The sequence below is a fragment of the Orcinus orca genome, chromosome X (assembly GCF_937001465.1).
Source record: "Orcinus orca chromosome X, mOrcOrc1.1, whole genome shotgun sequence".
In the NCBI taxonomy this organism is placed as follows: Eukaryota; Metazoa; Chordata; class Mammalia; order Artiodactyla; family Delphinidae; genus Orcinus; species Orcinus orca.
In genome coordinates, this window is record NC_064580.1 from 80,627,755 (window position 1) to 80,640,423 (window position 12,669).

Sequence of the window (12,669 nt, forward strand, 5' to 3'; positions counted from 1 at the left end):
ATGCCCATTACCCATCAATAATCACTGCTGAATTTTTAGTCAACTTCCTTCTAAACTCTGAGCATGTATGCTATCTTTTCTTTTTCCAATTAATATTGTAATATACACACATGTATTCATTGAACATTCACTTGTCAGTGTCAGGCCCTGTGTTTGACACCAGAGATATAAACTGTAACTTACTTTACTTATATAACATTATATTATAAATATTTACATATGATTTTCAAATACCATATGGATGTACCAAAATTTATTCAACAGTACACTAATATTGGACCTTACAATTACCACATTATAATTCACACATAAATTTATATACATTTTTGTGTATTTTCTGGATATTTTATCTGTATGTATTGTTATAAATATGGTGCTCATCATTCTGCAACCATTACTTTTCAATTAAATATATCTTAAAGAACTTTCTATCTCAGTACATATAAATATGAATAATTCAATAGAGTGGATATACTATATTTAACTTAGTGATTATTATTATCATGAATATTTAAGTTTTTTTCTATTTGTTTTCTGTTATAGGCTGTTTTTTTAAATTGCTTTCCCCAAAGGTTGTGCCTATTTAAATTCCCTTCATAGAAGGTCAGCTTTGCAGGCAGTAGTATTGGCAGCGGCAGGTGGGAAATGGCACACGACTTGATCTCCATCTTTGGCACCAAAAAAGACAAAGTCAACTATTCATTTTGTTTCACAATTGGAGTATGTCCTCATGGAGACAGATCCTCTCAGTCGCACAATAAACCAACCAGACCATTGCCTGCTTGAACATGTACCATAACCTTCAAAACTCTTCATTGCCTGCTGACAGTTTGTGCTGTGCTATGGGTGATGTCAAAATGCAAGTACATTATGATGAATTTTTTGAGGAGGTTTTTACAGAAATAGAAAAATAGGGTTGAGTTGAAGAGAAGAACGTCTGTGATAACCTTGGAGATCACCTAGGTGTAAACATGTATGTCAAGTTTCGTCCTGAAGAAGATGCAGAAAAGGATTTGATTGACTTGAGGCTCTCCTCTGGGACAGATGTCAGAGAAGCCTGATGCCACCAGTATGAAAAGGCAGTGTGTACAGGAGAAGGCTTCTGCAACTTCATGCGTTTGAAGCCCATTTCTAGAGAATTGTGGTGAGAGTTATATGGACACCATTGCAAGAAGCATAGATGGAGGTCAGGGTCTGGGGACCAGAGTGTGGACAGAAGGTAGTGGAGAGATCATGAAAGATGAGGGCAATTTTAAGCCATGCCATTTTTACCCTATGTCTTCTAGAAAGTGTAGTTGATTGACCAAACTAGTTCATAATGGGAATTTTTTTAAACAACAGCGACAAAACCAACAAGGATGGGTTTCTGAATAAAATCAGTAATGATATAGTAAAAAAATAAATAATACTCATCACAAGTTTATGAAGCTGACCATCTCATAAAACATTGGTTATTGTTTTAATATTGATTTTTTATTACAAACGATATTGAATATTTTGTTTGCTAATGGCCATTTATATTTATTTTCCTAGTTTTTTATTGTCTCTTTATATTTTTACCACAAAATAGCATTCTTCATATATCAATAAGATTGTTTGGTTCTGGCCCCTAAAATGGGCAGGATTGAGCCTATATATTGGAGATCAATAGTACTAGCAGCTGAGTTGTAATTAGGAAAGGCAGGGACTAACAGACAGGTTATATTTGTTGTGCATAAAGACTACAAAATGAATAGCTATGAAATTAGGGATAGAATTAGATGAGGTTACCAAAGACAGAAACAAGCAGTTCAACATGGCTAAGCAATGGATCTCATGTATTAGAAACATAATAAATAAGCTTAGAGAAGTGGGTTGGAGCCATATATTGTGGAGAACCATGAATTTCAGTTTGAAGAGTCTGTTTTGTTTTTGTTTCTCTTTTTCTGTAAGTAGAAAGAAATTTGTTAGGAGCTCCATTAGAGCTGTGCTGTAGTAAAATTAATCTCCCCACTGCTGAATTAGAATGGAGAGAGGCTGGAGTTAGGAAAACAAATTGAGTCCACTCTCTCACAAAAAATAAAAACAAACCTGAAGTGGTAGAAATACAAGACTTGTTAATTTAGCAACTGATCTGATGTGGGAAGAAGGGTGGGGAGTAACAAGAAAAAGTAAAAAAAATATATGATTATAAGTGTTGATGTGAGGAGAATAGAGGTAAAATCAATAGAAAATAGTAAGGGAAACCATGCAGCAAAGCAAAGTAGTTAAGAACAAGGACCCTAGTGCTAGATTTTCAAGCTCAAGTCCTGGCTCTACTATTTACCAGCTGTATGACCGTGGGCAGTCACTGAAACATTCTGCGGCTCAGTTTCCTTATCTGTAAAATGGGAATGATGGTAGAAATTGTACCTACTTCAGAATTTAGTGCCTTATTTTATGTAAAGCACTTAGAACAATTCCTGATATTTTATTATTTACTAGTATTTTAAAAACCCCAAAAATGAAATTAAGTAAATTTGAAGATCTAATTGGCTTTATCCAGTGATTCATGGGTTGGGCATCATCCCATCTAGCAACTAGAAGAGAGTTCTGAGTACAAAATGGGAAATTTTTATAGACAGAAGGAGGGTGGGGTAAGAAACTATTAACAAAATAAAAGAAAGGGTTATTTTCAGGCCAGGACATCTTTTTTTTTTTTTTTTTTTTTTTGTGGGAGAAGGGAAAGCAAAGAAGTTACCATGCAGATTGCTTCTTCTTCCTGTGGGAGATGGAGAGGCACATGACTGATGACCTTACTTGTACATGACAGAAAATTCCAGATTGGTCCATTAAGATTACATTTAAACTGCAATTAGATCAGGTATTAAATCTAGGTTTGGTATCATGGGCTTTAGCACAAGTGATGTCATTTGAGGCCTGTGGTTTTCTTATAACACTATATTTTAAAAAGATGATATGCTAGGTTTTGGAATTGTTAAGTTTATTAATAACCTATCTCAGTATTGAGAAGCAGTGGAAGTTGAAAATTATATCTGAAACTCAAATGATAAGGAGGGTTTGACACATAGATTTTGGAGTCAATTTCATAGGTATAACTGAAACTCTCTGGGAGTAAATGTAATAAACCTAAATAAAGAAAGAAAAAAACAAAGGCAAAGAGGGACTAGGGCGAAATTGGGAGAATATCTAACTTTAAGATGTGGGGGACCACAGAAGAGGAGTCAGCTAAAGATACAGAAAAAGATCAGTAAGATTGTTAACAGAACTAATAGGCTGGTGAAGACTCAGAAAAAAAAGGCAAAAGTTTGACGAGAAATTATTGGTCAACAATATGAGTGACTTCAGAGAGTCTGGACTTCTTTTGCTTGATATTATGGAGTTTTTAAGAGTTTCTATCCACATTGAAGAATCTCCTCTGGTTCCCCTTTCAATGAATTCCACTGTCAAGATAGTATTCTCTCTCCTGAAGATTAGAGTGACTGGCATCTGTATCTGCTTAGAAAAATGAGAAAGAAATAAAGCTATCCTTATATTATTTAGATTATAAAAAATGTTGTTATGTACTTGCATTGAAAATGGCTCTCCGAGTTAAGAGAGACAGTTCATGCCTCCTCTTGGTTCTGGGAAACAGACTGCCACTAGAATGTACTTAGAGAACTACCAGAATAGATGACAGATGCAAACATCATAGTGAAGGGAAAAGGCTGAAATAAAACTTCTGCCAAAACAATCCAATGAAAATGTCAGTTACTTCAGGTCTAACTTTTTGAATGTCTCATTCTGTAATTTGGCATGAAATTGGGAGTGGGTAAATTCAGGCAAGATACTTAGAGTAGGAAATTCTTAGTCTAAACAAGTTCATTAAAATTTCAGGGGCCTTTAACACCTCAGTAACAGCCTGCCCACACGTTAACATTTATTGTTTTGAACTGCCAACATCTTGCTTTTATGGTATACATTTATATGCTAAATTGCCTATTTCGTTAAGCTGTAAGTTCTCATTTAACAGCATCAGAAATAAGATTTGACTATGTGTTTGTATTTTATTAGTGCTATACCAGACTTCCTGATAGCTCAAAATTCCTAAAGGCAGAAATTCATTGCATCCCCTTCATAAGATGCTTGCCTAAAATAATTTGTTATAAATACTACATTTGCATACACTTGAAGTTTTCAGACTTGGGTCGTCAGGAAAAGTGGACAAAATTACTTCATTTAATTTTGCCTTTAAGCAAATCATAAGTGAAAAGTTTAAGCAATTATATAAAGAAAATAAAAGTACAAGCTAACAAATGATTCTTTTCTTAATGATTTCAGAGTAAATCAGCAGGAAACTCCAGGGAAATGGATGCTGAGTAATGATATACTATTATAAGCATTCTCATGTATAACATAGAGTTGCCAGATATTTGCATGGTGGGTGAGAGAGTTCACTTGACTCTATTGAACATGATGTAATATTATGAAGTATTTAACACAGGAACTTCAAAATCCAAACCTCAATTTGATGTAGTGAGAAGAAAAAGTATTGGTTAAGGGCACAGATTGAAAAGGAAATTGAAAAATCCTACTCAGAAAAAGACTCTCTACACTGGTGGATAGCAGAGACTAAAGATACGTTCCATTTGGGAAACACCATGTCACCCACACTTTTCCACCTATTTTCAGAACCTTTTTCTCCTACACTTGAAATGCATTGGCATCAAAACACAAGGAGAATACTAGATTTATAAATCAAGGCACAGAATTTTTAACCCATAAATTATAAAGGATTTTATTCCCCTTGAAGATCTTTTTTTTTTTTTTAAATCTGGCATGAAAACGAATGAATGTTTTTTTCTCCTTAGTGTTGAAAGAATTGGATATGTAAGGGAAATTAAATAAAGTGAACCAAATTTGTTGACTACTTAGTATGTGTCAGATACTAAGTCACTTTGTATTGGGCAGATTGGTCACCACTTCAACATGATTGTATCCCTTTTCATTTTGTCACAGCTTTTTGATTTAGGTGGTATCAATACAACACTTACTCCCAGCAACAGAATCTGATATTTTTTGTAAATTTCTTTGCTAAAGTTATTTGCTCAGTGTGGGAACATGACTGAAAAAGTCTCATAAGTGGGAACTCCAGGACTTTTGTTCAATATTTGGAGGAGACATGCTTTTTTCTTTCCCCCTTGATGAGAATAAGAAAGCATGTAAATCTGGGAGATGCTGTCAGCCACCCAGCTACGAGAGTAGTCAGCCCCCAGATAAAGCCAACATAAGAGAAGGGAAGAGCCAAGATATTTATAGGAAAACAGGGCTGCAATCCTCATGACATCATAAATCTCTATATCAAACCACGCTTCAGCCCACACTCTCTAACACTGAAAGCAAGCAGGACCCTCTTGGGCTCTCCCGGGCACAAAACCCTTTTCATTGCCCCCCACCCCACCCCCCATTTCTTGTTCTTAGGAAAAAGGTTTTCAGCCTTCTAAGCCTTCCCTGAGTTCCAAAGGGCAGATACAAACAGTTGTTAATCAGGGAAGGGCAGGAATGCAGGAAGAAACAATAGTGCAGTATGAGGCCTTGGCCTGGTTCCTCCTTGGGAATGTGCCTAACAATTTTTTTCTCTTTGAATTTTATTTAATTTATTATTTTATACAACAGGTTCTTATTAGTATTTCATTTTATACATATTAGTGTATATATGTCAATCCCAATCTCCCAATTAATCCGACCACCACCCCCACCACTTTCCCCCTTGGTGTCCATACGTTTGTTCTCTACATCTGTGTCCATATTTCTGCCCTGCAAACCGGTTCATCTGTACCATTTTTCTAGGTTCCACATATATGTGTTAGCATACGGTATTTGTTTTTCTTTCTGACTTACTTCTCTCTGTATGACAGAACCTAAGTCCATCCACCTCACTACAAATAACTCAGTTTCATTCCTTTTTATTGCTGAGTAATATTCCATTGTATATATATACCACAACTTCTTTATCCATTCATCTGTCGATGGGCATTTGGGTTGCTTCCATGACCTGGCTATTGTAAATAGTGCTGCAATGAATATTGGGATGCATGTGTATTTTGAATTATGGTTCTATCTGGGTATATGCCCAGTAGTGGGATTGCTGGGTAATATGGTAATTCTATTTTTAGTTTTTTAAGGAACCTCCATACTGTTCTCCACAGTGGCTGTATCAATTTACATTCCCACCAACAGTGAAAGAGGGTTCCCTTTCTCCACATCCTCTCCAGCATTTACTGTTTGTAGGGCTTGATGATGGCCATTCTGACCAGTGTGAGGTGATACCTCATGGTAGTTGTTTTTTTTTTTTTTTTTGGTATGCAGGCCTCTCACTGCTGTGGCCTCTCCCGTTGTGGAGCACAGGTTCTGGATGCGCAGGCTCAGTGGCCATGGCTCACGGGCCCAGCCACTCCACGGTGTGTGGGATCCTCCCAGACTGGGGCATGAACCCATGTCCCCTGCATCCATAAGCAGACTCTCAACCACTGCACCACCAGGGAAGCCCCTCATTGTATTTTTGATTTGTATTTCTCTAATAATTACTGATGTTAAGCATCTTTTCATATGCTTCTTGGCCATCTGCATGTCTTCTTTGGAGAAATGTCTATTTAGGTCTTCTGCCCATTTTAGGATTGGGTTGTTTGCTTTTTAATATTGAGCTGCATGAGCTGTTTATATATTTTGGAGATTAATCCTTTGGCCATTGATTCGTTTGCAAATATTTTCTCCCATTCTGAGGGTTGTCATTTCATCTTGTTTGTAGTTTCCTTTGCTTTGCAAAAGCTTTTAAGTTTCATTAGGTCCCATTTATTTACTTTTGTTTTTATTTCCATTACTCTAGGAGGTGGATCAAAAAAGATCTTGCTATGATTTATGTCAAAGAGAATTCTTCCTATGTTTTCCTCTAAGAGTTTTATAGTGTCCGGTCTTACATTTAGGTCTCTAATCCATTTTCAGTTTATTTTTGTGTATCGTGTTAGGGAGTATTCTAATTTCATTCTTTTACATGTAGCTGTCCAGTTTTTCCAGCACCACTTATTGAAGAGACTGTCTTTTCTCCATTGTATATCCTTGCCTCCTTTGTAATAGATTAGTTGACCATATGTGTGTGGCTTTATCTCTGGGCTTTCTATCCTGTTCCATTGATCTATATTTCTGTTTCTGTGCCAGTACCATACTGTCTTGATTACTGTAGCTTTGGAGTATAGTCTGAAGTCAGGGAGTCTGATTCTTCCAGTTCCAGTTTTTCCCCTCAAGACTGCTTTTGCTATTTGGGGTCTTTTTTGTCTCCATACAAATTTTAAGACTTTTTGTTCTAGTTCTGTAAAAAATGCCATTGGTAATTTGATAGGGGTTGCACTGACTCTGTAGATTGCTTGGGTAGTATAGTCATTTACAAAATATTGATTCTGCCAATCCAAGGACATGGTAAATCTCACCATCTGTTTGCATAATCTTTAATTTCTTTCATCAGTGTCTTATAGTTCTGTGCATACAGGTCTTTTGTCTCCCTAGGTAAGTTTTTTCCTAGGTATTTTATTTTATTTTTTTTGTTGCAGTGGTAAATGGGAATTTTTCCTTAATTTCTCTTTCAGGTTTTTCATCATTAGTGTATAAGAATGCAAGAGATTTCTGTGTATTAATTTTGTATCTTGCAGCTTTACCAAATTAATTGATTAGCTCTAGTAGTTTTCTGGTGGCATCTTTAGGATTATCTATGCATAGTATCCTGTCATCTGCAAATAGTGACAGTTTTACTTCTTCTTTCCCTATTTGGATTCCTTTAATTTCTTTTTCTTCTCTGATTTGTGCGGCCAGGGCTTCCAAAACTGTGTTGAATAATAGTGGTGAGAGTGGGCATCCTTGTCTTGCTCCTGATCTTAGAGGAAATGCTTTCAGTTTTTCACCATTGAGTATGATGTTTGCTGTGGGTTTGTCATATATGGCCTTTATTATGTTGAGGTAGGTTTCCTCTATGCCCACTTTCTGAATAGTTTTTTTTTTATCATAAATTGGTGTTGAATTTTGTCAAAAGCTTTTTCTGCATCTATTGAGATGATCATATGGTTTTTATTCTTCAATTTGTTAATATGGTGTATCACATTGATTGATTTGTGTATATTGAAGAATCCTTGCATCCCTGGGCTAAATCCCACTTGATCACAGTGAATGATCCTTTTAATGTGTAGTTGGATTCTGTTTACCAGTATTTTGTTGAGGACTGTTGCATCTATATTCATCAGTGTTACTGGTCTGTAATTTTCTTTTTTTGTAGTATGTTTGCCTGGTTTTGGTATCAGGGTGATGGTGGCCTCATAGAATGAGTATGGGACACTTCCTTCCTCTGCAACTTTTTGGAAGAGTTTGAGACGGATGCGTGTTAGTTATTCTCTAAATGTTTGATAGAATTCACCTGGGAAGCCATCTTGTCCTGGACTTTTGTTTGTTGGAAAATTTTTAATCACAGTTTCAATTCCAGTACTTGTGATTGGTCTGTTCATATTGTCTATTTCTTTCTGGTTCCGTCATGGAAGGTTATACCTTTCTGAGAATTTGTCCATTTCTTCCTGGTTGCCCATTTTATTGGCATAGGGTTGCTTGTAGTGGTCTCTTAGGATGCTTTGTATTTCTGCAGTGTCTGTTGTAACTTCTCCTTTTTCATTCCTAATTTTATTGATTTCAGTCCCCTCCCTCTTTTTCTTGATGAGTCTGGCTAATGGTTTATCAATTTTGTTTATGTTCTCAAAGAACCAGCTTTTAGTTTTATTGATCTTTGCAATTGTTTTCTTTGTTTCTATTTCATTTATTTCTGTTCTGATCTTTATGATTTCTTTCCTTCTAGTAACTTTGGGTTTTGTTTGTTCGTTTTTTCTCTAGTTCCATTTGGTGTAATGTTAGATTGTTTATTTGAGACTTTTCTTGTTTCTTGAGGTAGGCTTGTATTGCTATAAACTTCCCTCTTAGAACTGCTTTTGCTGCATCCCATAGGTTTCAGATCATCGTGTTTTCTTTGTCATTTATCTCTAGAGAGTTTTTGATTTCCTCTTTGATTTCCTCAGTGATCTCTTGGTTATTTAGTAACATATTGTTTAGCCTCTATGTGTTTGTGTTTTTGTTTTGTTTTTCTCCCTATAATTGATTTCTAATCTCATATCGTTGTGGTCAGAAAAGATGCTTGATATGATTTCAATTTTCTTAAATTTACTGAGGCTTGATTTTTGACCCAAGATGTGATCTATCCTGGAGAATGTTCCATGTGCACTTGAAAAGAAAATGTAATCTGCTGTTTTTGGATGGCATGTCCTGTAAATATCAATTCAATCTATCTGGTCTATTGTGTCATTTAAAGCTTGTGTTTCCTTATTAATTTTCTCTTTGGATGATCTGTCCATTGCTGTAAGTGAGGTGTTAAATTCCCCCACTCTTACTGTGTTACTGATTTCCTCTTTTAGAGCTCTTAGCAGTTCCCTTATATATTGAGATGTGCCTATAGTGTGTATATATATTTATAATTGTTATATCTTTTTCTTGGATTAATCCATTGATAATTATGTAGTGTCCTTCCTTATCTCTTGTAACATTCTTTATTTTAAAGTCTCTTTTGTCTGATATGAGTATTGCTATGCCAACTTTCTTTTGATTTCCATTTTCATGGAATATCTTTTTCCATTCCCTCACTTTCAAGCTGTATGTGTCCCTAGGTCTGAAGTGGGTCTCTTGTTGACAGCATATATATGGGTCTTGTTTTTGTATCCATTCAGCAAGCCTCCTTCTTTTGATTGGAGCATTTAATCCATTCACGTTTAAGGTAATTATCCATACAATCCAATTACCATTTTCTTAATTGTTATGGGCTTCTTTTTGTAGGTGCTTTTCTTCTTTTGTGTTTCCCACTTAGACAAGTTCCATTAGCATTTGTTGCAGAGCTGGTTTGGTGGTGCTGAGTTCTCTTAGCTTTTGCTTGTCTGTAAAGTTTTTGATTTCTCTGTTGAATCTGAATGAGATCTTTGCTGGGTAGAGTAATCTTGGTTGTAGGTTCTTCCCTTTCATCACTTTAAATATATCATGCTACTCCCTTCTGGTTTGCGGAGTTTCTGCTGAAAAATCAGCTGTTAACCTTATGGGAGTTCCCTTGTATATTATTTGTCATTTTTCCCTTGTTGCTTTCAATAATTTTTCTTTGCCTTTAATTTTTGTCAGTTTGATTACTATGTGTCTTGGTATGTTTCTCCTTTGATTTATCCTGCCTGGGACTCTGCGTTTCCTGGACTTGAGTGGTTATTTCCTTTCCCATGTCAGGGAAGTTTTCGCTATAATCTCTTCAAATATTTTCTTGTGACCTTTCTCTCTCTATTCTCCTTCTGGGACCCCAAATGGGAAAGTTGTTGCATTTAAGGTTGTCCCAGAGGTCTCTTAAGCTGTTTTCATTTCTTTTCATTCTTTTTTCTTTATTCTGTTCCACAGTGGAGAATTCCATCATTTTGTCTTGCAGGTCACTTTTCCGTTCTTCTGCCTCAGTTATTCTGCTATTGATTCCTTCTAGTGTATTTTTCATTTCAGTTATTGCATTGCTCATCTCTGTTTGTTCTTTAATTCTTCTAAGTGTTTGTTCTTTAATTCTTCTAGGTGTTTGTGAAACATTTCTTGCATCTTCTCGATCTTTGTCTCCATTCTTTTTCTGAGGTCCTGGATCATCTTCACTATCATTATTCTGAATTCTTTTTCTGGAAGGTTGCTTATCTCCACTTCATTTATTTGTTTTTCTGGGGTTTTATCTTGTTCCTTCAACTGCTACATAGCCCTCTGCCTTTTCATCTTGTCTATCTTTCTGTGAATGTGGTTTTTGTTCCACAGGCTGAAGGATTGTATTTCTTCTTCCTTCTGCTGTCTGCCCTCTGGTGGATGAGGCTATCTAAGAGGGTTTTTCAAGTTTCCTGTTTGGAGGGACTGGTGGTGGGTAGAGCTGGCTGTTGTTCTGGTGGACAGAGCTCAGTAAACCTTTAATCTGCTTGTCTGCTGATAGGTGGGGCTGGGTTCCCTCCCTGTCGGTTGTTTGGCCTGAGGCAACCTAACCCTGGAGCCTACCAGGCTCTTTTTGGGGGCTAATGGTGGACTCTGGGAAGGCTCATGCCAAGGAGTACTTCCCAGAACTTCTGTTGCCAGTGTCCTTGTCCTCATGGTGAGCCACAGCCACCCCCATCTGCGCAGGAAACCCACCAACACTAGCAGTTAGGTCTGGTTCAGTCTCCTATGGGGTCACTTCTCCCTCCCCTGGGTTCCAATGCTCACACTACTTTGTGTGTGTGCTCCAAGAGTGGAGTCTTTGCTTTCCTCAGTCCTGTCAAAGTCCTGCAATCCAATCCCACTAGCCTTCAAAGTCTGATTCTCTAGGAATTCCTCCTCCTGTTGCCAGACCTCCAGGTTGGGAAACCTGACATGCGGTTTAGAACCTTCACTCCAGTCGGTGGACTTCTGTGGTATAAGACTCACTCCAGATGGAGAGGAAGATGGCGGAAGAGTAAGACGCGGAGATCACCTTCCTCTCCACAGATACACCAGAAATACATCTACACGTGGAACAACTCCTACAGAACACCTACTGAAGGCTGGCAGAAGACCTCAGACCTCCCAAAAGGCAAGAAACTCCCCACGTACCTGGGAAGGGCAAAAGAAAAAAAAGAAAAAACAGAGACAAAAGAATAGGGACGGCACCTGCACCAGTGGGAGGGAGCTGTGAAGGAGGAAAAGTTTCCACACACTAGGAAGCCCCTTCGCGGGCGGAATCTGCGGGAGGCAGAGGGGGGAGCTTCAAAGCCGAGGAGGAGTGCACAGCAACGGGTGCGGAGGGCAAAGCGGAGAGATTCCTGCACAGAGGATTGGTGCCGACTGGCACTCACCAGCCCGAGAGGCTTGTCTGCTCACCCGGCGGGGCGGGCGGGGCTGCGAGCTGAGGCTCTGAGGCTCGGGTTTCGGTTTCGAATGGAGCACAGGGAGAGGACTGGGGTTGGCGGCTTGAACATAGCCTGAAGGGGTTAGTGCACCACCGCTAGCCGGGAGGGAGTCCGGGGAAAAGTCCGCACCTGCCGAAGAGGCAAGAGACTTTTTCTTCCCTCTTTGTTTCCTGGTGCGTGAGGAGAGGGGTTTAAGAACGCTGCTTAAAGGAACTCCAGAGACGGGCGTGAGCCGCGGCTAAAAGCGCAAACCTCAGAGACAGGCGCGAGCTGTGGCTAAAAGCGCGGACCCCCAGAGACAGGCGCGAGCCACGGCTAAAAGCGCGGACCCCCAGAGACAGGCGCGAGCCACGGCTAAAAGCGCGGACCCCAGAGATGGGAGGGAGACGCTAAGGCTGCTGCTGCCGCCACCAAGGGGCCTGTGTGCGAGCACAGGTCACTCTCCACACCCCTCTTCCGCGGAACCTGTGCAGCCCGCCACTGCCAGGTTCCCGGGATCCAGGGACAACTTCCCTGGGAGAACGCACGGCGGGCCTCAGGCTGGTGCAAAGTCACGTCGGCCTTTGCTGCCGCAGGCCCGCCCCGCACTCCGTGCCCCTCCCTCCCCGCCGGCCTGAGTGCGCCAGAGCCCCCGAATCAGCGGCTCCTTTAACACCGTCCTGTCTGAGCAAAAACCAGACACCCTCCAGCGACCTACATGAAGAGGCAGGGCCAA

General features: G+C 39.0%; 1 pseudogene; it reads left to right on the plus strand.

Moving 5' to 3' along the window:
• The first annotated feature begins 645 nt into the window (after window positions 1–645).
• Window positions 646–1,223, plus strand: LOC117196549 (splicing factor U2AF 35 kDa subunit-like; annotated as a pseudogene).
• Window positions 1,224–12,669: the final 11,446 nt, after the last annotated feature.